We start from the raw sequence: 26,479 nt of genomic DNA, 5'->3' as shown, positions 1-26,479 counted from the left end.
TGCAGTGCCATGCCGCGGGCCCTGCCTGTGCTCGCCAGGACCGTGTTTTTCGAGGCAAAAATAAGGACACGTGGTCTATCAGACAGATGCTAGCACCAAGTAGACAAATGAGGAACTAAATACACAGGGGTTGTGCATGAGCTGCAAGGCTGGGGAAGGGAGAAAGGCGAGCGTCTTCTATCTGGGTTTCAGGGTGCAAGCTTTGAGTTTCTTCTGGTATTGCGAAAACATTGCAAAATCAAAGAGGGTGGAGAGAGAGAAAGAAAGAGACACACATACACGCACACACAAACACACGCGACCTTTACACTTCCTATAGAGGGGGCAGCGCCGTAGCTTCCTACCAGGAGCCCGGATAGCTCAGTCGGTAGAGCATCAGACTTTTAATCTGAGGGTCCAGGGTTCAAGTCCCTGTTCGGGCGATCGTTTTTTCTAATTTTAAAAGCTTCCTCTTTTTTAATTAAGCAATTTGAGAAACGAAACTCCTAGTTTGAGGAAATGTTTGCTGCTCTTCCTGCAAAATACTGGCTTCCCCAAGACGGCGTGACGCCTTGTCTATTCTCTACGGTTCTGAGGGAGTTCTTAAATGCTGGTCCAAAATATGGCTACTAGTTTCTATTAGTTTGACAAGTGGTAGTACAGCAGATGTTTTCAGAAAATTTTGCAAATCAAAAATCCCACGCCCGAACAGGGACTTGAACCCTGGACCCTCAGATTAAAAGTCTGATGCTCTACCGACTGAGCTATCCGGGCGCTCTGAAAACGTGCTCATCTGCAGCTTACTTGTTATATTTCTAATGGACAAATGGTTACGATTTGTTCTTAAATTTTAACTTGTAGAATATGTTTCTATTGCAGAGCAAGAACTAACAGAGCGCCTTTCTTTTTGTTATTCGAAAGAAACAATAGAATTCTAATTTTTAAAAAAATTAGACCTGGATTCTTCAGTCCCATTCACATTTCCTGTTTGGTCAGCAGCCAATGAAAGCATTTGAAACTAAACTCCTTGAAATCAAAGGGATGCCAGAAAACGAAAGAAAACTACACATAAAGATGAACATTTTCAGAGCTGAATTTAGACTTAGATTTGCATCTTCCTCTCACCCCAGTTCCTCTACCTTCTACCCTAAGGCAAACACTTCTATGTTTTTTGTAAAATATGTCAATTTACTAAAAACAAATTTTCCTTTCTCAGTGTATCATTTTGACACACAGATAAAGCCTCTCTAGCAATGAGGAAAGAGGAGACGTGCTTGGTTCCAGGGTGATGGGGGCCAAGCCTAGTAGGTGAATGAACTTCATGCAAATTGTTACGTGAGATCACATGTGTAAAGCTCTTTGCAAACCTTAAAGCCTAGCTTAATGCTAACGTTTATCATTTTTTATTAATTACTATGAATGCAAAGATGACTGGATAGCTGGGTAGAAACTGGGATCAAAATAAATCCAGCAAAGCTTACTGTCATTTTTTTCCTAGGCAAGTTGTTACTGGCAAGACCGGCTCCACAGATGGGTTTGATGGTCATCAGAAATGACAAAATGAAAATACAAAATATTCAGAGAGCAAACCTTGAGGTCGCTGTAGCTACTGTCTTAATGCATTGCCTCCAATGTACGTAATTGCTTGCATGTTGTCCCTTCCTGAGAGCCGGGACTGTCCTTTGACTTTCTTTTATCCCCAAAGCTTAGTGCAGCGACTGGCACTTAGCAAAAGCTTAATAAATGGTTATTGACTGACTGACCTTACAAGCTTTAAAAGCAGTTTGGAAGGATGACAAGAAAATTCATTTATATTTTTATTCTGACCTTGTTTGTTGTTCATTCCTTTTTCAGTCCTGTCCGACTTTCTGTGACCCCATTTGGGGCTTTCTTGGCAAAGATATTGGAGTGGTTTACCATTTCCTTCTCCAGTTCATTTTACAAATGAGGAAACTGAGGCAAATAGCGTTAAAGGACCTGCCCAGAGCCACGCAACTAAGAAAGTGCCTGAACTAGATTTGAACTAGGGAAGATAAGTCTTAACATGCAATTGAATGGGCATTTTAATGTAGATAGTAGAAAAGGAAGAGAGAAAGAGAGAGAGAGAGAGAATTGTACATGAAACTACAGATCTCTATTACTGAACAACTTGTTTCTCTTTTTAAAGTATTTAATAGATCAACCTCTATGTTTAAAAAAAAAACTGGCCTGCTTCCCTGGCCTTCTTTCTGTTCTTTTCTATTTATTAAAAAAAAAAATGTCTCCATGAGGAAGAAGCAACAAGCAAGCTATATTTTAATTGTTGGGACCCCTAGAAAAATTCTACCTGAATGATTCGTGCAGGCAACCCTGGATTCTCAGAGGCTATGCTAGAAGGTCAGAGTGTTGTCAGGTCCTTAGAAGGTAGAGATGGGTTAGTATGGGCTGCTTAATGTATTAGTGTCCAGTGTGGCACCAATTTAACTAACTACTAAAGGCTGGTCATCAGGTGATAGGGTTTTTTAGCCATAAATTAAATACAAAATGTCCCTCAGTTGTATGTCCTTTCTCAACCCCCCCCCCCACCCCTTTCCACTTCCAAAAATGATTATAATGGAGTAGAGGGCTAAGAACCACAATGTCTTTAGACTATATAGAAACCTAAATTTAACATGACCAACTGATGTTGCACATTTCCACCTGGATATCAGCACAGGACCTGGAGTCAGGAAGATCTGAGTTCAAATCCAGCTTCAGACATATACTAGCTGTGTGACCCTGGACAAAGTCATGTAATTCCATTTGCTTCAGTTTCCTCGTCTGTAAAATGGGAACACACTGCAGACGGAAGTGGCAAACTCCTTTAGTATCTCCGTCAAGAAACCCCTATGTATCGACAAAGAGACAAAACAATAAAATAACCTGGGTATCCAGTAGGTATCAGAAACTCAACTCATTTAAAACGACTCCTTATTTCCTCCAAACTTCCTAATTTCTGTTGAGTGTGTCCCGTCTTTCAGGGCACCCAGGTCTGCGTGCAGCCTTGGAGTTGACTCTCCTTGTATTTGAGTCTTCTCTTTCCCTCATCTCCACCTCCCACATATATAATCAGTTGTCACACAGTTTCCCCCACACCCCTCCGATACACCTCTCCGGTCTCTTCTCTGTTTTCGCACTACCTGTAACCTGGACTATTGCAACAGCCTCCCGTTTCCAGCTTGCAGATCGCTCCTCTCACTCATCTATCCTCCTCACAGCTGGCAATCTGGTATTTCTAAAGCCAGATCTACCCTTCACTCCCACCCCCATCTGCAATGACTCCCATCGTCTCCAGGATAAAACACAAAAATTTCACAGCATAGCTCCAAATTGTTTTTCAGATAGAATCTCTTTCATAATCTTTTGCAAATGAGCTTTTCAGCTACCATGTTTCTGACTGGCAAGAAATGCTTACTGGTTAAGGTGGCTGCTCCTGGGCTCCTCCAGCCTCTTCTCAAACTTCCTTACATCTATTGATCTTTGCAAAGCAAATGAGAGCCAGAGTCTGTGTCTTTACTTTTGTCCATTTTGTCCTCAATAGCTTCTTTAAAGAGGTCAGGTGGATGCCATACTCTGCTGCTAGAACAAAGTGTATTTTATCTTTATTTTCTCTCTGTCTCTCTCTCTCTGTCTCTGTCTCTCTCTCTTTCTCTTTCTCTCTGTCTCTCTCTCTCTCTGTCTGTCTCTCTCTCTGTCTGTCTGTCTCTCTCTCTGTCTGTCTCTCCCCACTCCCCAATATTGTTGGTATTATCCAGGAAATGATCTGACTACCTGCAGACAGCTAATAATAAAATGACTGAAACTCTCAGATCACTGTAGCTGCTGCCCTAGTTTCCTGGCAGTTCAGATATGACTAATTTCATTTTTATAATGTTGCTTAGAGCTCACTACATGGAGCATCTTCTAATTAACTTAACGATTATCAATAAACCCAAACAGTTCATTATACAAAGAACAACAAAAAAAAGAGGATGGTATATGAAATTATAAATTCCTACTAGCTGTAGTTTTTAAAATTGCATGTTAAATTCAACAGAGTAGTAACAAAAGCAATCTGGTTGTGTCCCCTCCTGAATTTGTTTTCTTCTGTATATTCAATTATATTCTTGAAGACAGTATTTTGAAGAGGACATATTTCTCATATTAGCCTCAATATGAACATTCTTAAAGGATTTAATAATACAGCAAGTATCAGTCTTTGAATATCAAATGAGATAATATTTGTAAAGCACTTAGCACTGGGCTTGGCACATAGCAGGTGTTGCATAAATACTTATTCCCTTTTTCCCTTCCTTTAAACATTTAACTATGCAAAAGTCATCTCAAAAGGAACCAGTCTGGCTCGTAAAGAAAACGCATTGTAAAAAAGTGACTTCACAGTGATAATATAAAATGAAAGAAAAAAAAAACGTGCCAAGCATCTTCTAGTGGGTTCAGAAAATTAGGGAATACAGTAATAGAAGTCCTGAGCAGAAAACCTCTCCAGGGATTCGTGCAAATATGAAGGGCCTGATATTTATCCGAGATAAGACTTTACATGTAGCCTTTATAGACTCACCCTAACCCAATTCTCACTCAAACTGATGAGTCAGATTCCTCAGAGCAAGGCTAGGCTACATGTTCCCCTTCAAGCTTCTAAGGGTTTCCCTAAGGAGCAGCCAGGGTTTCTTTTGTAATGCTATTGGACCGAGTGCTCATTCAGGCATGTTCTCCCCAATATCTTTCACTCATTACATTTACTACCTCCCCTATATTATTGGTTGACTCAGTTGGAGTCTTTTGCATGCATGCTCAGTTCTGGCTCAGTAGGCAATTGAAGAGGCCTTTTTCTTCATCACATGTTAAATGGACAGGAAATAGTCATAAAATACCTGCACATGCTCCAAAACCTACATGGGAGATTACAACAGGCAGAGGGCGATGTACATGCTCATAAGAATGGGCTCTCATTGGCCAGTCCCTTGGTTACATGTAAAGTAAATGCATAATCATTTGAGGAGGGATCCAGTACAAAGAGATAGGAAAGATTTTCTCAAATGAGTCTTTCTAAGAGGAGAAGGTGAAATGGGAAGTGGACTTCAAGCATGGTGGACCATCTTTACAAAGGCATTCATTCAACAGAAAGAGGAGATGGAAGGCTCTGTATTGTGAATAGCCAGAGGGCCCACTTGGCTAAAATACAGACTGAGTCAAAGTGGAGGTGGGGGAGGAGGAGAAGTAGTATGAAATTGAACTGGAGTGATAGGTGGGAAATGGATTGTGGAGAGTCTTAAGCATTAGACTTAAAAAAAAATATATCAATAAAAAAGTAAAAACAAACAAAAAAAAGAGTTACTGTATTCTCTCCAGACTCATCTCAAATTAGACCTTCTGCAGGAAGATGTTCTCTGTTCCATCCCCCCACCCCATCCCTACTGCTAGAGCCTTCACTCTGAGATTACCTTCCATAATCTCTCTCTCTCTCCCCCTCTCTCCCTCCACGCGTGTGTATGTGTCTTTTTTTCTTTAATGTATGCAGCTTCATTTTATGTCTTGAGTCAGTGTGCGGGTAAAGCTCCCCCAAATACCAGCACCAAGCTCATTAAACTCCTGGGGAAGCCATGAGAAGCCTTCATGTACAACTATATTGGGGGCAGTGAGAGGAAGGAGAGGGCCATTATAGGCTCTGACAAATGTTTTTTAAAGAAAGGAACAAATATGAAGGCAGAATCTGTTTTGAAAATGTTTTTTTTGGATTACATAATTTACCTATAAGCAACACTACTACCTGTCCCTCCCCCTCTATCTTTTGGATTGATGTAATTAACTCTTTTTATAGAACAGAGCAGCCTTCATAGAAGCAAATAACTCCCTCTAACAATGTATTATGCAATATTTGGAATGACTCTTTTTAAAAAAATGTTCAGTCAGATGAACTATAGAACTTTGGTGGGGGGGCGGTGCTTGCCACTAATTTACTTAAACTGCTAATCACCTTCAACATTCTAGTTTTTAAATCATGAGTCAAGGACCAAAAAAAGAAAGAAACAAAGACAAAAAACCAAACAAACATGCTAATCTCCCCTCTTTTGGGGGGTAATTATCACATAAGACCCTTTTGCAAAAAAAGAAAAAAATCAACAACGGTCGACTGAGAAGCATTTGTGGTGGACAGTAGAGGACCCAGGTTCATTATCTTCTTGCTTGCTGATCCACATGGGTTATAAGGTGGTTAGGAGGTCCAGAAAAGAGCCTCCAATTCAACCAGAGTACTTTTGCTTAACTGAGGTAGTGATTATTATTTTCATTGCTCTGGGATCTAAGAATGTAATGTTTTTGCATCCTGGTAGCAATGCTTACGTACATGGCAGTACCACCAGACAAAATAATATCGGTGCACAGATCCCTACGGATGTCAACATCCCACTCCACCAATGAGTTGAAGGTAGTTTCATGGAAATTACAGGATTCTATATTTAAAATTCAACTTGACTCAATTAAAAAATATTTATTGAGGGCCTACTATGTGCCAGGCACTTTGCTAAGCACTGGGGATATAAATAAGAAAAAAAAAAGTTCCTGCCCTCAAGGAACTTACAATCTAATAAGGGAAGACAGCACATAAGAGAAAGATGGAAAGCAGGGGTCCTCAGCTGGGGGACATCTTGTTCCCCTAGAGTGGGGGGAGTATTTTTCTCTGTGGAGTTGAGACCAGATGCAAAAAAAAAGGACAGTTGGAAAGCAGTTTGAATGTCTCATTGCCAAAGTGAAAACTTAACTATCTGTGAGCTCATAGCTCTTTTCCAGAGAACTAGATGCAGCAATAGCCTTTTTCTGTTCAAAGTCTAGGACAATGTAACAAAGCTTCTTGATATCACGTACAATTTCTCTCTCAGCTGTGGTAATAAGGCTGTAGCCTCTCTTAAGATCTTCATGAGCTGGTCTGTCAGGTCATGGCTAGACAGATCTGGATGGAGGTTGGCATGGGGAAGGGCAATACTTTCATAAATGGGCACAGTGTTGATCATACCAGAGTCCATTTATATTGCCAACAGCACAACCAGAAGCATACAGGGACATCAGGAGCTTGGATGACAACATACAAGGGTGGGGTGTGGAAGATCTCAGATATGATCTGCATCATCTTTTCTCTTTTGGCTTTGGGGCTCAGGGTAGCTTCTGTGAGCAATGCAAGATACTCTTCAAGAGTTAAATAGGAGTCTTTGTAGAAAGTATGGTGCCAGATCTTTTCTGTATCATCTCAACTAGCAGAAGCACTATGCTCAATAGGGTACTTCAGGATCAGAGTACTTCTTTTGCTCTGGACCTCATCCCCCCACATAGCTATCTTTCTGACCCATACCCACCATCATACCCTAGTGTCTGGGGCACCCAACGATGGAGAGGAGAGCCAAAGGGCACTGACTCCTGCAAAGTCAGCTTTGCATGTTCTGGAGCCAGGTCAACAGAGAGCCACAACATCATCATTCATGTCAAACTTTGAAGTGGCAAAGTCTAATCCCATAAAACAGAAATGAGGGGGTGCAACATCTGGAGGAGGGGGGTAGTCTAGTCCAGCATATGCTAGGTAGAAGAGCCCACAGCTCTCTGTATATGTCTTGCATACACGTAGTTGTGTTTGCATGTTATCTCTTCTGTTAGAATGTCAGCATTATCAAGGCAGATTGTTTTCTCCAACTGCTATTTCAACTGGGTGTGTGAGGGCAAGGAATGTGTTTAGAACATAGTATGCACTTAATTAATGTTTGTTGACTGACTTGATAGGGAATTTAGTAAATGTGAATTTTTTTAAGGACCACAGACAACCTTCATAAGACTATTATATAGAAGTAAAACAAAAGACTATAAATAATATGACCTCACAAAACAAGAAAAATAAGCTGAGAAAATGAACAAAACTAAGTCAGATCAGCATATTTAAGAGACAGGAAGGTGGACAAGAGACAGGAAATGGCAGGGATGTGCAAGTGTTTTACAGTAATTGATTTTGTAGGTGACAATAACGGAAGCAGGACACCAACATGCTGTTGCCTCAGTATCTGATATAATATATTTTGGAAACAGCACTAGCTGCTTATCTTTAGACACGGTCAGAAAGAGAAGAATTCCATGTTGGAAGTGACCCAATTCTAAACCCTCTAAGGGATAGATTTTCAAAATATCTCAAAGAGAGGACAATCCTACAAGAGTAGAAAAGGTAATAGTTTATTCTTCTACCTCTTCTCCAGAGGTATCAGCAACTCCTGACCCACGTACAGCCCAGCCATTGACATCAGCAGCACTTTGGGGAAACAGCTAACAGAGGCATCAGAGGAAAAGAAGAGTTTTAGCTCAGATGTCATCAATAACAGCATGAGTTGCCTGGGCGATGTATGATACTGCTTATGCCCTTTACATTAAAGAAATTATTGGTAACTTTCATTTTTATATCACCCTCATTTTTCAAATGTATCTTTCTCCTATGGCTACCCAGATAGTCATCTCTTGTTATTGTAGCATGAGTACTCTGGCCTCTCTCCCAGAGCCAGGCAGTCTATAATCCCTCTCAGGGTTCCAGGGTACCCTGAAGGGTTACTGCCATAAGTTCCAGCTACCATAGCTTTGTTTGATTATTTGTGGAGGATCAACGACTAGCCCCCCCCCCAATTCCATTTAATTACTTAAGATCAAATAACATTTACAAAGGAATATTTACTTCAAAGGTACAGCAAGAACAAACAAATCCTTAGGGGCATAATCCATACTCTGTACACTCAATAGACCAAGGGAAATAGGTTCAAACACATAGCTCAGTTTCTACATAAGCAATGGTCCCACATGAACCAAGTTCATGTCCACACGTGGGACTACTACTGAATAAACTCATATCTCTGCTAACACTGGCATGGGCTCCTGAAGGTCACTCCCAAAGGTATGTTATACCAGATAGGCAAAACCCAGACTGGACTCTGACTCCTGGATATCTCAGATGCTGTTGAACTAAGAAGTCACTCAAGCTAACAAAAAAAAAAAAAGATTGGGTGCAAAGAGAATTCAATTGAATATGACAGGCCTTTTTGAAAAATTTTAAAGCATATTTAAGGATATTTTTAAAAGTGCCCACAAAGAGCTTCTTCAATGTGCAGAATTTGTTAATAATAATAATGACCACATTTATATGGGGCCTCCTATGTAACAGGAATCGTGCCAAGTACTTTACAAATATTATCTTATATTTGATCTTCACAACAACTCTGGGAGGGAGCTGCTATTATTATCCCCATTTTTTTTTACAATTGAGGAAACTGAGGCAGACAGCAGTTAAGTGACTTGCCCAGGGTCACACAGCTAATACATGTTTGATGTTGGATTTGAATTTAGGTCTTCCTGACTCCAAGCCCAGCTCATTATCTACCACCTCACCTAGTTGTAGAATGTCTATGTATGTTCCACTCTTTCTCACCAAGATACTTTACTTATATGTTGTGATAAGACTAGGTTCCCAGTCCTAACTCCCTATTTCCTCACAACAAGAACTGGTTTTCCCTAAAAGACAACACAACTGTCCCTGGGAACTGATTGGCCCCTGCCTACCGTGATGTAGCTTCCTGGTCACCTAAGGGCATTAAAGAGCCCCATTCAGGTAGAACTGGGGCCCCTCCAACTTGTTGGGTATCTGAAGCCTACACGGTTCACTATACTCTGCCCCGCTGACCAGACATGTTTTAATATGGAGAGAAGGTGGGTTACATCAATAGAAACTAAATGCCATCGTACCCTTGTTGCACAGCCTTGCTGTTAGGTCAAAGTAATCTTTTTGTTCATTGTTCAATGACTTACATGTGCCTTATTTTATCCCAAAATCTAACCTGAAGGTAACAGAATGCTAAAGCCAGACTTCCCTACCACTCGGTGTAGCAGGGACAAGATGAGATGGCTTCATGACTCATGTTGTGGTTGACTTGGGGAAGGGCACACGGCCAGTACAAGATATCTTGGTTTTTAGGGACCATTCAGTGAAGGCTGAGGTATAGTTAATGGGGGGTTGGTGGACCTAAAGTGAAGAACTCTCTTCTGAGGAGGATGAGATCTGATAGAGGACAACTAGGAACCCACTGGATGGTCTCCCGGAGACCCACAGGGTCTAGTTCTTGTAGCTTCCTAAGATTGAAACCATGAGGAAAAAGAGAACAGAAATGAGAAGGAGACTTTAGACCTCCCACTGGGGCTTAAAAAAAAGCCCACTCCTAATGCACATCATCACAATTCTCCAAGAAGTAAGCTTTCTGGGTTTTTCAAGTGGAGAGACACTTACTCTCTCAGGTGGTCTATGCCTGTGCCAGACCCCCATTAAATAACAAAGAACAAAAAATAGCCAATAAATCAAGCAAGTTTGACAGTATAGGTAATGTTGCATATTCCTAACCCCCCACTTCTGCAAAGGAAGGTTTCATCTTTTTTCTAGGGCTAAGCTTGAGCATTATAATGACACAACATTTAGTTTCTTTTTTGTTATTTTTCTTTCAGTTTACCTTGTTGTCATTACATATGTAGATATTTAAAATATATATCTTTCTATTGTGTTAAAATATATTAATATATTTCTTATAATGTATATTTTAAAAAATATTTATTATATTTATATGTTTATTATTTTTAAATGTGTATATGTTTTTCCTAGTTATGCTTATTTTATTTTGCAATATCATAATTTCTTATGGAGCAGTAACATTTCATTATATTCATAACCACAACTTGTTCAACTATTCCCCAGTCAATGGACACATACTTTATTTTCATTTCTTTTCTACTATAAAAATGCTGTCACGAATACCTCATGGTATATTCAGATCTTTCTGTTTTTAGGCTCCTTAGGGATACCCAACAGTGTGATCTATGGGTCAAAAGGTATAGATAGTTTAGTTACTTTCTCCGCATAATTCCAATCGCTTTCTAGAGCAGTTGATTAATCTGGAGTTCCAACAATGGTGTATTAAGGTACCTATCTTTTCCATAATCCTTCCAACACTGATTATTCCCATCATTCTCATCTTTGGCAATTTGCTGAGTGTGGGGTAAAGCCTCAAAGTTTTTTTTATTTACACTTTTCTTGTTATTAGTGATTTGGAACAATTTTTCACATGGCTTTTAACAGTTCGCAATTCTTCTGTTAGCTTTGTTCAGAGCTTTTAAATGATGCGAATGAGTGAATGAATGAATGAAGCATTGAAGTTCATACTATGTGCAAAGCACTGTCCTAAGCATTGATGATCCAGGTGGAAAAGTATGGCAGTCCCTGCTTTCAAGGTGTTCACATTCTAATGGAGGACACAACACACATGCAGGGTTTTAGATGCAGGTCAGATGGAAAGGTCCTAATGCAAAGCAGATTTTAAATCCTCTCCTTTAACATCATGTCCACTGATAAAATCGTATCAGTTTTGACAGTGCCAAGGACATTGGTGACAAGGGCTTTCTTTTCTGGGTCTTCAGCAGATGTGGCTGTATCACCAAGAAATTGCCACGTTGGCTGTCCATAGGGGTTTAGACTCTAGTAGGGGAAACCCAGGGGGTTCCAGCTCCTCTCATCCACACCTCCCCTATACTCCCAGCCATCATCCAGAGGAACAGCCATTACGGAGACATGACCTTGCAGCCCCTACTCCTTAGGAGCCTCAGCTGCTGAAGCTCTCTGCTCAAGTCCTTGACACCATCATATTTGCAAGAAGCTAGGGCTGGAGGGATAGTATCCAGGAAAAGAGAGATGTAGGATAGAATGATACGTGTGACTGCAGTTCAGCCTTCCTGCCATCGCTAAACTAACCTTCCTCATGCATAGATAGAGTGATCTCACTCTGCCCCCAAATCTTCAATTTGTTGCCTTTGTGGCCATTTAGGTGTTAGGAACTTTGCATGGGGTGGACCAATAAACAAACAAACAAAAAACTAGGTCTAGCTCTAGCAAATCAAGTTCATGTTCTTTGCCTAGCCCTCAAAGATCTCCACCATTTGGTAGAACCCTATTCACTCAACTGTTATTTCATATGCTCCTCTCCATTTAGCCTATGAACTAACTGTCTTGTTCTCTATTTTCAGAAAAAGCTCTGCATTTCCCTGTCCTCCATTCCCTTCCCTGTCTTGGCTCAAGCTTTTCTCCATACTTGCAGAGTTCCCTTGCCTCCTTTTGACATTTAGAATTCACACCCAGCTCAAAGCCTGCCTCTTCTCAAAGCTCAATTCAAATATTCCCTCTTCCAGGAAAGCCTTCCCTTCTGGAATGCCCTTCGTCTCCCTCAAGACCTCATTTTGCCTTATGCCCCTCTGAAATTCTCATCTTGCATCATTTCGTATTATAGTTATCTTAATCTGTGTCATGTTCTCTACAAAGGCGGGGACATATACAGTAACTGACTTCTGCTTGAGCTATGCCTTGGACACTTGCTAAATGTTGAGCTCAACGAAAATGAATTCCAAATGGTGAGTCCTTGAGGGTTCACTTCACAAAGGTGTATGAATGGCAGTTTACCACTAGGGGGCAGGTTGAACTAAAAAGATTCTGAAATCTGTAAAATGTGGATTCCTAGGATCATGCTTAGAAGAACCCCTTCATTTTACAAATGGAGAAACTGAGATCTAGAGAGGACTAAGAAACTTGCTCAGAGTTATGTAGGTAGTAAGTGCTAAGACCAGAATTTGAACCTAGATTCTGTGACTTCCCATTCATCCCTCTTCCCAGAAGGGCTTATAACAGCCTTTAGAATAGCATTGTCTTTAGCGCAGTATTTTTTTCACAAAGACCTTTGAGAGATGAGTAGTGTCATTTTTTCAAATCCTTACTTTACAGGTGAAGAAACTAAAGGGCAGAGAGGTAGGTAATATTCTAAGTAACAGAACCAGAAAATCAGTCTGTAAATGTCAATAAGCATTTATTAAGTAACTACTATGTGCCTGGCACTGTGCTAAACCCTGAGGATATGAAGAAAGCCAAAAGACAATCCCTTCCTTCAAGGATCTTACAATCTAATGGGGGCTACCACATGCAAGCAAAAAATATGTATAAACAAGCTATATACAAGATAAATAGGAAATAATCAACAGAAAGAGAAGGTACTAGCATTATGAGGGATTGGGAAAGAACACTAGATTTAGAGTCAGAAGGCTTGGATTTGAACCCTAGCTTTGCTAATTACTATTTGTGTGATATTAGGCAGATCTCTTCACTTTCTCTGGACCTGAGTTTTCTCCTTTGTAAGATGAGAGGTTTGGACTTCATGGTCTCAGGTTTTTCCCACTCTACCACAATGCCTTTCTCTGGGTTAAATGTTTTTCTTAGATGCCCCTTTCTGATTCAGAGGCTTGGGGGCAGTTACCATGAGAAGCAGGCAGATTAAGTGGCTTCTTGCACAGTCTGCTTGGAGGAGCACCAGGAAAAATCCACCTAGCCCAAAATACCTCCTGCAATGGCTGCCTGAAATGGGTGCCTGAAATTCTCACCATTAGTTACCTCTTTGAGTTAGGACCCTGCAGGATGTTAACATCCTGTCTTTCCACCTCTCCCACAGCCTTACTCTTCCTAAAATTAGCTCTTTGCCCCCATGGTGATCTCTGGTCACTCAGGCCCATATACTGTTCTCCCAATTCCTCATTCATGATCTGGCCTTTCTTACCTCCCTTTATAGTGCGAACCAAATGGTAAACCCTATCAAACACTCATGGCTCCACCCTTGATTCCCTTGACTACCTTGCTTCCCTGTCCTGCTAATAATCCTCAATCCTGGGTCATCCCCCCAATCATATCTTCTGCTTTCAGTGGCACAGTGGATAAAAGTCTGGACCTAGAGTCAAGAACTGCCTCAGCCTAGCTGTGTGACCTGGAGGAAAATCACTTAACCGTTGTCTGCCTCAGTTTCCTCACCTGTAAAATGAAAATAATAACAATACTTACCTCCTAGGGTTGTTGTGAGTACAAAAAGAGGTAAAAAGCTTTGCACACTTTAAAGCATTTTATAAATGCTAGTTATGATTTTTGTTTTACCATTATTTTATTCCCAAACCACCTAGTCTTATTGAAGGAAGTCACAGAACCATGCTAACTAGGCCCACTGGAAATTCATGCCTCTTAGGCTTTAATTGGGTTCTTCCAACTTCCAGTCACTCCTTTTATTAATTTCTTATTGACTCCCAAGCCATTTCCCTCAGGAGATGTTCCTTGGTTCTCAAGCTCCTCTAACACCTCTTCCATCCACCTATCATAGCAAATAACCTTACCTCCTCTTTTTACAAGGAAGATTAAGGCTGTGAGCTTCTGCCTTCATACCCCCAAACTCCTCTGTCTTTGAATGTTTACTTCTCTTTTACTCCAGTCTCACAGGATGAAACACACCTCTTCGTGCCAAGGCATAGCCCTCTATTTATGTCATTGGTCACTTTTGAGTTCCCTTCTCTAGCACCTTACACATTGGTCACCCCCAATTTCCCTATGGTTAACCTCTTCCCTTCTTCCCACCAACATACTCTTTTCTTATCCTTTAAAAAAAATCTCCCCTTCCTTCTGTTACCCCTTTAAGCTATCATCCTAACTCTATTCTTTCATAGTCAAATCAACAAGCATCGATGAGAGCCTTTACTACTTGTCAAGCTTTGGGCTAAGAGCTGAGAATACAAATATATGCAGAAAGACAGTCCCCTCCAGACAACACGTAAATGGAAGCTGAAAAGGAGAGGGTGGGTCACAGGCATGGGCATAGCAGAGAAAGTCCAGAGTCTCCGGAGTAAAGCCCGGAGAGGAAAGAAGACAAGATTAGGCTGGGCATTCTCCTTAAAATGGAGATTCTGGAGGAAACAGCTAGAGGAGAGGCCTCAGGGGTGGAGGGTACTTCCATCGAGAAAAGTCCCGGAATGAAGCGAGCATCCAAGGTGAAAAGATTTCTTTGCACAATAGAGGAAGAACAAGTAACTATTGATTCCAATGGCTGGTTACCCCCATTTGTTATTTATAGTCAGCATTTCTATAGAGTTATAAGGTTGGCAAAGCACTTATATGTGTTGACTTATTTAATCTTCACAACAACCTTGGGAGGTAAGTTATTATTCCATTTTATAGTTGAGGAAACTAATAAAAATCTGAGGCAGGATCAAAACTGAGATCTTTCTGAGTCCAAGGCCCACGCTCTATTTTGGAGTCCAAGGCCAAGCTCTATTGTTGGTACCAGGTCTTCACGGAGAGGCAGCAGGATGTTGCCCTGTGAATTGGGCAAATTTGTTACTTCGAGGGCTTAGGAGGAGACTGTCTCTTTCCTCCCTCTGTTCCTCCCAAGCTGTTGGCCCCACTTGCAGTTCTCTGAACATGACTTCCATCTCTCATTTCCCATCTCCATGCTTTCGTACCAGCTATTACCTAGGCTTGGCATGTTGTCTCTCTTCCCCTCCACCTCTTAGTTCCCTGGCTTCTTCAAGACTCAACTCAAATCTTCTTACCTTCGATAGGAGGTCTTTCCCAGTTCTTCCAGCTGCTAACTCCTTCCCGTTTCTGGTTCCCTTCATCTAGTCTGTGTATAGCTTGTATATATCTAGTTAATTATATGTTATCTCCACCATTAGAATGTAAGCATCTTGTTTTTGCCTTCCTTTGTATCGCTAGCACTTCACACAGTGTCTGGCACATAGTAAACACTTAATAAATGCCTGTTGACTGACTCATTGATGGATCACTCTGAGGGTTCCTTTCTGAGTCCTTTAGTTTCTCTTCTTCTTTCCATCCCCTAAGTGTGAGCCTCCCTCAAGTTCTGTCCCCAGCCCTCTTTTCTTTTCTTTCTATAATCTTTTCCAAAGGGATCTCATGCATTCCCATGTCTTCAGCTCTCACTTCTTTGCAGGTGGCTTCCACTGTATTTCAATCACTAACCTCTCCCAGTGCTCCCAGTGACAGCTCAGGAATAACATATCCAGCACTGGATTCATCACTTCTCTCCTAAAACTTTTCTTTTTTCTGAATCACTTTCCCCCCTCCCATTTCTATTTATGGAACCACCATTTTCCTAGCCCCTTTGGTCTGAAACTTCAGAGGCATCTTGGACTCATCGCTTTCCCTCCCAATCCCCTGTCCCACTCCCCATAAGATAGCTGCCAAGGCTTGTCCATAGTACTTGGGAGATATGTTTCACATCAACAATTTCCTTTCTACCCTCTCTGTCACCACCCTGCTTCAGGCCCTCCTTACCCCTTACCCCTCGCTGCACCATTGTAATAGCCTTTAATTTTAATTAGTCTCCTTTCCTCCATTCTCTCCCCTCTCCAGCCCTTCCTGGTATCTTGTATCCTGGTATCCTGTATCTTGCTTCATGAAAACATCCTTCTCTGATTCCCTCCAGCCAGCAATGCTTTCTCCCTTCCTCCCTCTCTAATCTCTCACACTTATCCTCTACAAGCTGTATGATCCTATACACACAAACCCTTCTAACATATATTATAATTAATGATGTTTACGTCCCTCCTCCAAACTAGAGCGTGGGCTCTTTGAGAACCGAGACTCTGTCTGACTCATCTTTGTCTCACCAGCACTTATGTTGTACACATAGTAGGTACTTGGTAAATAGCTGAAGAATTAATCAAGGAAGGGGAAGACCAGGGACATGGGGCCACTGGAGGCAGCATAAGGGAAATGGGGAAACTGAGAAATTGGGGGTCTTTGGGGAAATAAAAGGGGCATTTAAATCTATCTGAGCATAGTGTATGAAAGAACAGCAACCCTGTATACCTATGCACATTATATTCCAATATAGGAAAATACTCCTAAAACCCTAAACTCCTTAAAGTTTCCTCAAAAAAATAGAGTTAAGATGAAATATACACGAAATGACAATGGTTCCTTGGCCTTTCTGCATGTTGGGGATTCCCCTTTCCTTTCTCCATGAGTTTATTGGGAATTTCCCATTCTCCAGGGGTTTTGTCTTCTCTTCCTAACCCTGAATCTCTCAGGCTTCTAGAGCACAACCACACAAACCTTTTTACATGCAAGGAGTGTTGGGTTGATAAAGGAGATGAATGTGAAGAAGTGCTTGGAAATCCTGAAGGGGAGACATCTGGGCAACACCACACTCCTTAATCTGGGCACCCCAAAATTGTTTCCTTTTTCTCCATGTCTAAAGACTTTTTTTTTTTTTTTTTTGCTTTCCTATGGTCCCAAATAAATGGAGTTTGGGGAGGGAAAAGTTAGTAGAAATTTTGGGCTTTCTGCCCGGGTATCAGTAGCAGGATCTCATCCCTTCCTCCCTTTCCTCCCCTCCTCTTCCCCTTGGCTGGATGGGAAGGCCTTGGAGGAGAGGGTGGAGAGAGGTCAGAGCGGTGGGATCTGGGCTCCTCCCTCCAGCTCTCTTCAGGCTCAGTGACTTGGCTCTGGCCAAGAGACTGGGAGCCTGTCAAGGGTCTCAGAGAGATTGAAGCTGGACTTGCTGGTGCAGTGCCCCTCGTTTCCGGGAGATGGCTCATTCCCTTTTTCTTCCTTTTGCTATTGTCCTACCCATGGTTGCTGTACTCTGCTAGCAAGCTTGAGCTCCTCTTTTTGGTCTCTCTCTCTCTCTCTCTCTCTCTCTCTCTCTCTCTCTCTGCATGCAAGTCCAGCACTTTGCCCTTGGCAGGCTCTCCCACTGCATCAGGGACCCTTCTTCAGGGACTCGTCGGCTTTGTATGTTGGTTTATGGACATCGTGGGCTGGAAAAGGGAAGAGGGGAGGAAGGCTTGGGGCTCGAAACACCTTGAGGCTTGTGCACGAAACAGCTTGCGGAGAGGAGACATCAGCGAAGCCCCAGCGAGACACCACCAACCACACGCACCAAGCAATCGGGAACCCGTTCGATCTTGCAGCGGAGCCAACCCAGGTAAGCCTCAGCCGGCCGCGGGTGCTCCCACCCCACATCTGAGAATGACGGACGTGGGGAGCACCGACCCGGTCAGGGGCTCTTCCCAACATGGAGGTGTAACAATGGGAGGAATGGGGAAGGTTCCTGGACTGCAGCCTCAGCCTTGGATGTTGTGTGGAGGAGAAAGGAGAGCAGAGCCTGTGGGGCCGAGCAGGTTGTAGGGCGAGCGTGCTCCCAGCCGTGCTGGAGGAGGTGGAGGGGACGGGTGGGGGTGGGGGTGACTACTCTGGCCCCAGAGTACCCACCCCTTGACTCCAAACTGAACTCACTCAAACCTTTAGGTTTTGTTTGCGTACAAGATGAGAAACAAATAGAAAAACCTGTCCCGAGGGATGGCTGTTTTCTCTCCCAGTGGGGGAAAAGTCAGTGTCCAGTCCGGGGAAGGACAAGAATTTTTATTACTTTTTTTGGGGGGAGGGTAGGGAGGGTGAAGCCTGGCTTCTGCCTTATAAGGGCGCTGTAGCAGCACCCTTCTAATAAGAGGAGGAAGAGCGCAAGTGGAAGGGAGAGAGCCGGAGAGCCCTAATAAGCTCGAGTTGCTAGGCTGGATGGGAAAGTGGCCCCCTTGGCTCACTCCCAGGCCCGGGCTCTTCTTCCTTCCAGCTTCTCCTAGGGGTGGTTTGGGTGCTTGGGAGGAACCGCAGTGGAGAGCCAGCAGTGGAAAAGCGTGGCTGAAGTGGGGTGGGGTAGAGAGACCGGGGGCTTGGCAGGATCCCTGGATGTGGGAAGAGTTAGTTACCAAAGGCATCACGGTTAGTTTGTGCAAACACAGTCGGGGTGCCAGGTCAGGGAGCTCCCTTGCTGCGAGGAAACCTTCCTCTTTTCATTCCTTCGCTTCCCCCCTCCTTCCCCCTCCTCCCACTTTGGGGCTTTCATTGCATTCCCCTTCACTTCTCCACCAGCCCAGCCTGGGATGGAATCTCTATTGTCCCTAGCCGGACTGTTTTCTTTTCCCCCAACTCTCCCTGGGAGTTCTGTACTTTGGGATGATCCCCTCGTGTCAGAATATTTTTCAAGAGAGAACCCCAGATTTGGGGCCCTGATGCCACCCTGTCCCCCTGTTTCCTATCCTCCTTAAACTCCCTGACCAGCTAGGAGGTGGCTAAGCCAGCTCTGGGAATCTGCATTGAATTTTCACCCTGGACCAGCCCTTGACCAAGGTCTTGCCGTGTTGCTCTGTGGGACCTTGGAGTGATAGAAGGAGAAACAGGCCTGGAAAGTGGTAACTGGGCCCAAAATACTGCCCCCCTCCCCCCTGCACACACACCTCCAGCCAATGATCACAAAGTGGAAATGAAGAGGTACCAAACCTTCCAAATATTTAGCCCTTCTGGAACCTGGCCTTCCCATTCTTGGTAATATTCATGGAAAAATTAAATGAAGGCAAATTTTATAGCTTTGCTGGGCGGCCAAAGTCTGAAGAGACTGCAGCTCTGGATTCTTTCTGGTCTGGAGTCTAAAGCTGGGGCTGTCACTGGTTTTCCTTTGGCCCTTAGGTGAGTCTGAGATTGATTTTTATGACTCTTGGTATGCTGCTGAGTGTGTATGTCTGACTGAGCCTTTGCCTGAGCCCTCTACTCATATCTAGATCAGTGTTTGCCTGTAGTATATACACCTCAGCTGGGAATTACCTCTAAAGGCCAAGTGTAGCTTCAGATTCTACCAAGGGTCTAGAACAGCTTCTTCAGGACAAGGCTATACCTCTGCCATTCTTCTTTGGATGGGAGCTCATCATCCTTAGCTATGACTGGTCTTTGCCATTGCCTAGATGGATTCTCCTATTTGTCTTGGCGGGAGAGAAACTGAGAATTGCGTGTATATAGGCACACGCTCACGTGTATATGCCTTTGGTCCATTCAGTGAAGTCCCCCCTATTTGGCATAGAGCTTTGCAGATCTCTGATGCAGACAAGGGCTCCCTAGGAGAAACCTGCAGTGCATCAGTCCTGTGCAGGGCCATCGAGGAAAGAGAAATTACAGAGGGAGAACCAGGAGCAAGAGAGAACTCAATAGAACCTTGTCTCATCCTCACCCCCCCCATATTCCGAGTCCAGGATTTGTGAGTGGCATGGACCACCCTAAATCTTACAATGTGTTCCCGATGACCTCTAAAGTTGCTTCCAACTCTGAATTTAGGATCCTGTGGGTGACCTGGGCAAGGCCTTTGAAGTGGAGGGAAAGGAGAGGAAAGGGGCTGGTGCTCAGAGCCGGTGGGATATTGAATATGCAACAGAAGTAGAAGTAATGTTGTGGAAAAGCCTGGTGCCATTCCTCTCTGATAGCTGGGTGGGCAAAGGGAAAGAGGTGACTCTAGGTCTGGAGGGGCACTCCTTGGCCATATCTCTTCCCAATGATCTGGAACTGACAGAATGGAAGCCGGGGGTAGAAAATGGACTTTCTAATGGGGGCTGGAGGCAAATGTCTGGAGAGTGAGAAACATCAGAAGGGCTAACATCCTCTGGACAACTGAGGGGACCTACTGAAGGGACAGTACTGGGTTGACAGATGAGCCAGGGAAAGAATGAAGAGCACCACAAGCCCAAGAGAGAAAGAGAGAGAACAGGTTATAGTAATTTATATTTATAAATAGCATTGACATGGTGTTTAGGGTTTGCAAAGCACTTAACAATTGTTATCTCATATCACCCTCCCAACACCCCTGTGAGGTAAGTGCCCTGATCATCAGCCTCATTTTACAGATACCTCTACTAAGTGCCTGAGAAAGAATTTGAACTCAAGTCTTCCTGACTTGAAGTCCATTGAAGGATCCACTAGGCACATAGGGTGTGGGCTGCTGTCACCCACTCAGATTAATAGCTCAATCAGTTCAACAAATGTTTACTAAGCATGCCTACTTTTAAAAAAGAAATTAGTTGTATCCTCAGTGCTTAGAACAGTGCCTGGCACATAACAGGTGCTTAATAAATGTTTATTGGATTATTGAACGCTCACTACATGCCAACATCTTTGCTAAGTTCTGGGAAAGTAAGATCAAAATGTTTTCAGCTCTCAAGGAGCTTTTACTCAACTAGGCGTTACATCATGTACCCAGATAAATAATCATACGGTAATCTGAGGAAGGGGAGAATGTTAACCACTGGGGATATCAGGGAAGGCCTCAAGGAGGAGGTGGCCCCAGTGAGAAGCCTTGAAGGAAGGCAAGGACTCCGAAATCGTTTGTATTTAATGGGATGAACCAAGAATGGTAAGCTCAGGATCAGAAACAATACCTGGTAAATTTGATTTATACTGTACTCAGCATCGTAGTTCTGGGTAGACATCCTAAAATGGCTAATTGTCTATTATTCAGGAACAGATAGCCTTCGGGTGAATCAATGAAGTCCTTGGCTTCCCTGCCCTGAAGTGCAAGGAGAGGAGGAGAAATTAAAATCAAAGCATTTCACCTCTTCTGAGCAGCTCTGGTAAGAGATTTGGTTGGGGAGTGGTGGAGTGGACTTTTAAAATAAGGTCTGGGGATTATTTAAACATTTCCTCTATTACTAGGGACCCTGAACAATTGAGAGTGGGTTATAAATTGTGTTGGCTAATGAAAAGTACAAATCCTTGAGACTTGTCTATGTTGACAAGGAGCAGGCGACTTGGGTCTCTCAGCACCTCAGATGATCTCCCTGGGAAATGTTTTCTCCCTGTAGAAACTAAGGATCTACTTTCCCAAAATAATAATAATAATGATAATAACTGACATTTATATAGTTTGCCACATATATTATCATATTTGATCCTCACAACAAACCTGTGAGGGTTGAGGTTCTATTATTCCCATTTTGTAGATGGGGAAACTATTGACAAGAGAAGTAAAATGGCATGGCCAGGGTTACACAATCAAATCTACATCTTCCTGACTCCAAGTCTAGCGGACTCAGGTGACTGAGAAAGCAATAAACCTTAAGGGTTGTAAGAACAGAGGACTAGCACAGGAGGGAGAAGCGACAACACATCCAAAAGCCATATTGGAGAAGAAGCAAGACACAGGTTGGGGCTTCTGGATGTCCATTTCTTCTTTCCAGGAGTTCTCTCTCTACAGAAAAGGGCATCTCCCTCAGGCCCAAGGGGACTCAGCCACCTGTTCTCCACTCATTTTAAAAGGAGAGCAGAATCATTTACCTCTTTCACTTTGTCACTCCTCCATGTCCTTGGTCCTTCATGAATCCATGTCCCTCTGCTTCAGCGTGGCTCAACATTCACCTTCTCCACAAAGTCTGTATCAATTGCATTACCCTGTTCCTCTTTGATAATTATAGACTGGGCTGTGGTTGGCCTTCCATTCCATAGCATTTGTTCTTGAACCTGTGACCTCTGTGATTCACTGGTTGGGTAGGTTGTAAGCCACCTACAAGCCTCTGCACTCCTGGGTTATTCCCATGACCCTCACTACAGGGCAGTTGCTCAGCCCATGGGGCTGCCTTGTAGTTCACCTTGCCTAGCTGTGCTAGGATCAATAGGATTGGAGGATGGGGGGCTTTGGTTGGTGGAGTCATCTCCCATCAAGACTTCTTCATTCCTCTCCTACGACCCCTGGGATAGCCTTTGGAGAAAGGGAAGCCTCTCTGCATTCTGGCTATGTCTGGTACCCTACTATATCTCCACAACCATGGACTCTGCAAGGTCAGAGAGAGGGATGGGCAGATGATTGCAACAGATGAAATGGAAGGGGGAAGGGAGTGACCTCCGCATCATAATCCACATTGGCCTTATGAATCTGGGTCGAGAGAAGAGAAGAGGGGGTGATAATCCAGGTTCTGAATCTGAGACAGAGACTGCAGGGGGATAAAGGGGCTTGTCAATCAGTAGTCTACCACTAAACATTAATTGCCTACTGTGTACCAGGCATTATGCTAAATGTCTGTGTGGCGCAGAATCAAGTTCATCCATTTTATAGATGAGGATTCTGAGGCCCAGAAAAGTGGTGTGGCTTGCTCAAAGTCACACAGTTAGGGGCAGAGGTCAAAGGTGAATCCAGATTGTAAGAGCCATGCCCACTATTCTTTTGGCCGATCTGTGCCTGAAATACTGGGTGTTACATTTAAAGACAATTTAATTTCCAGGGGACATGTTTGAAATGGAAGCAGTCCTAAAAGGCCTGTTTTTAAAAACTAAGTTTTATTGATATCTTTTGTCTTTATATCATCTATATTTCTCACTGTATCACTCCCTCCTTCTCTTCTCAGACAACCATCCCTTATAACAGATAAGTTTTTAAAAAGAGATTAAAAATAATTTAGGAAAACTAACCAACATTTAAATTATAGTATTACAAGACTTGCGGTAGACATGAGGAAGAACTCAGTGATAGTGAGGGTTAATGTACACCAATCCATTAAATATTTGTTAAACACTTTCTTTGTGCCAGGTGTGGTGGGGGATGGTAAGTTCTGCCCTCAAGATGCCTGTAATGTAGGAAAGGAGATGTGAACCAATCACTATTGTAAGGCAGAATGCCCAAGTGCTATAGGAGAGGAGCAAACCAAAAGATCTTAGTGATTCAGAAATAATAATGACCATCATGATGATGATGATGATAGTTAATATTTATATGCCACTTACTAAGTTCCAGACACTAAGTGTTTATAATTATTTTGTATTATAATTTAATATTGCAGTTATTACAAATCTTGTTTGATCCTTACAACAACCTTGAAGGGTATATGCTAGTATTATTTCCGTTTTATAGATGAGGAAACTGAGGCAAACAGAGGTTAAGTGACTTGCCCAGAGTCACACAGCTAATAAGTGTCCGAGGCCAGTTTTGAACTCTAGTCTTCCTGGTTCCAGTCCTAGCACTCTATCCACTGCACTACTTTTTTTTTTAAACTGCAATATCATTTAAGGTGCTCACATCTAAGTGGGAGGATCAGGGAGGGCTCCATGGAGAAGGTGACATTGAGCTCATGCTCAAGGGTGGAATAATAGAAAGAATACTGGCTTCAGACTCAGGCGATCTGGACTCTCCTCCTGGCTATGCTACCAAGGGGATGTTGGATCAGCCAGTTAACCTAACCTTTCCTCATCTCAGTTCCCTCATCTGTTAATAAGGGAGTGGACCATTGGATCACAAAGGTCACTTTCAGTTCTTAATCCTATGAGGATGGATAGGTTTTTACCAGGTGAAGATGATCATTGGAAGGCATTTCAGGCAGAAGGAACAACATGAATAAAGGCATGGAGGTAGGAAAATAGGGTATTTTTCGGGGTGGGCAAATAATTCGATTTGGCTAGAACATAGAGGAAACAGTATGAGATGAAGTTGGAAAGATAGATTGCATTCAGATGGTGGAGGACCTTGAATGCCAGGCTAAGACATCTGGACTAAATTCTGAGCAAATTAAAGAACTATTAAAAGTTGTTAAGTAGGGAAGGGAGTGACACATTTGAAGCTTACTTTAGGAAGGCTGTTCTGGCACATTGGTGTGTAGGATGGGCAGGGAAACCTGGTAGAAGCCATTACCATTGCTTAACCAAGAGTCAGTGAGGGCTTAAATTAGGTTAGTGGCAGTGGGCGTGTTAAATAGGTGACTAATTTAAGAGCTATGAAGGCCAGAATAATAATAAGTGACATTTATGTAGTGCTTAGCAATTCACAAAAATGTGAAATATAACATTATAACATCATATCCATATGTTATAAACATATATGCAAAATACATACACCACATACAATGTTCACATGCTATAAGTATGTGTGAAACATGTACATGACTCACACGTGTGTCATATGTATGAAATATAACCATTAGGTGTGACATGTACATGTTATAAACACATGTGGGATATATTGCATATGCTATATCATATGTGATGTGCACATGTGACATACACATATATGTGAAATATACAAATTATATATGATGTGCACATGTGATATGAATGTGTATGTGAAATATATACATTATATACCATGTTCATGTGTCTTATAAATATGTGTGAAACATACATTATATATAACATACAGGTGTTATAAATATGTGTGAAATATAGACATTATATGTAACATATACACATTATAAATATGTATGAAATATATTGTATATAATGTATATTATATACACTGTGCACAGATTTTATAAATACATGTGTGGAAAATATACATTACATATCATACACCTATGTTATAAATATGTGTGAAATATATACATTATATGTCATGTATATAAGTGCATGTGAAATATATACATTATAGGTAACATATACAATATATAAAACATTCTAGATTATATAATATATTAGGAGTATGTGTGTTTCTCTGTGCATATGTATATACATATATTTCCCTCCTCCCTCACATCTTTGTAATATTATTCCTGTTTAATGGATGACAAAGCCAAAGCTGAGAGAGGTGAGATGACTGGCCCAAGGTTACTCAGCTACTAAATTTTAGAAGCAGCACTAGCTCATCAACAAGAACTAGGGTTTTCTGCTTACCAATCCAGTATTTCTTTCCACTACACAGCTGCTACTAAGGTTGTTGAAGCATGAACCCTGGGAGATCTTTAAGAATACAAAAAAAAATTAGGTTTGTTTAGTCCTGCCTTGAAAGGAGAAGAGCTGGAAGTTGGTTACCTTGGGTTCTATTCTGGTTCTGTCCTTTAGTAGCTGTGTGAAGCCAGGCAGCTCTGTAGACTAGGCAACTTCTAACAGCTCTGAATCTAGAATCCTTCCAGCTTTAATATTCTGAAGCAAGAGGCTTTCGGTTCTAGAGACATTGTGGTATTGTGGAAGAGACACTAGACTTGGAGCTAGGGGAGCCAGGTTCAAATCCTGGGTCCAGTTGTTGGCAGCTGTGTGACCTTGGGAAAGTCACTTGGAGTCTTAACCTGATGAGTGGGAAAGTGCCACATTTCAAGTTGTACTTTAGGAAGATGACTGGCAAAGGAATGTGGATAAGGAAAGACTTTCATTCTCTACCTTGGCGCTGGCACATAATAGCTGCTTGATTAATGTTGGTTGACTGACTGATGTACTACCTCTTGGGTTATGAGGAAAACATTTTGTAAACCCTGGGCGGAGCACTACATGAATTTGAGCAAGAGTGGCCATGACAGGAACAGTAATTCTCCATTTCTGTGGGTTCTTCCCCACAGACAAGGTAAGTTGTCCTTGCCCCTGCACATGGAGTTGTGATAAAGGTTGTTGTTTTTGTTGGTCCTTCGTTTTCGAAGAGGACCGATGACATCACAGGGTGATGTCTTGTCTTGGCATACCCTCTGGAAGGCATTAATGTAATGGAACTTTAATGCTTTTTTTTAATGTGGTTCCAACCAATGATCTTGTTTGTGACTATAAACAGTCACACCTCTGTACTTTTAAACTCTCTCCTACACAGTGCTAACTGGTGTTTTCAGTCCACGCCCGCTGGCTGCCAACCCCAAAGGGGAGAGAGCATTATGAACCCAATCAAGAAGAGCCTGGGTCATGGCTAGTAGGAAGGGTCCCTAAGCCTGAAGCTATTGCACTCTCAGTACAACTGATAGAATGAATATTCGCAGGGTGTAGTCTTCCCTATATTGGAAAGGAGATAAATGGGGGCTTGGTCCCTGCCCTCAAGGAACCTCCATTTGAAGATACAAA

General features: G+C 42.4%; 1 protein-coding gene and 2 non-coding genes across 3 annotated transcripts in view; 2 read left to right on the top strand and 1 right to left on the bottom strand.

Moving 5' to 3' along the window:
- Positions 1-349: 349 nt before the first annotated feature.
- On the top strand, positions 350-422 carry TRNAK-UUU. The gene has a single exon. It is a non-coding gene; the product is annotated as a tRNA-Lys (tRNA).
- Positions 423-680: 258 nt separating this feature from the next.
- Positions 681-753, bottom strand: TRNAK-UUU. Its single transcript has one exon. It is a non-coding gene; the product is annotated as a tRNA-Lys (tRNA).
- A 16,709-nt stretch (positions 754-17,462) lies between these two features.
- PIK3C2B (phosphatidylinositol-4-phosphate 3-kinase catalytic subunit type 2 beta) overlaps positions 17,463-26,479 on the top strand; it is a 77,797-nt gene continuing 68,780 nt past the window's right edge. The window contains exons 1-2 of the mRNA XM_036756003.1: positions 17,463-17,852; positions 21,204-21,315. The gene's annotated coding sequence lies outside the window, so the exon portion shown is untranslated. The remainder of the gene's footprint in view (positions 17,853-21,203; positions 21,316-26,479) is intronic.

The sequence above is a fragment of the Trichosurus vulpecula genome, chromosome 4, assembly GCF_011100635.1.
Source record: "Trichosurus vulpecula isolate mTriVul1 chromosome 4, mTriVul1.pri, whole genome shotgun sequence".
Classification (NCBI taxonomy): Eukaryota; Metazoa; Chordata; class Mammalia; order Diprotodontia; family Phalangeridae; genus Trichosurus; species Trichosurus vulpecula.
The sequence above is the reverse complement of the archived record's forward strand: the minus strand, read 5'-3'. Positions and strand labels throughout refer to the sequence as shown.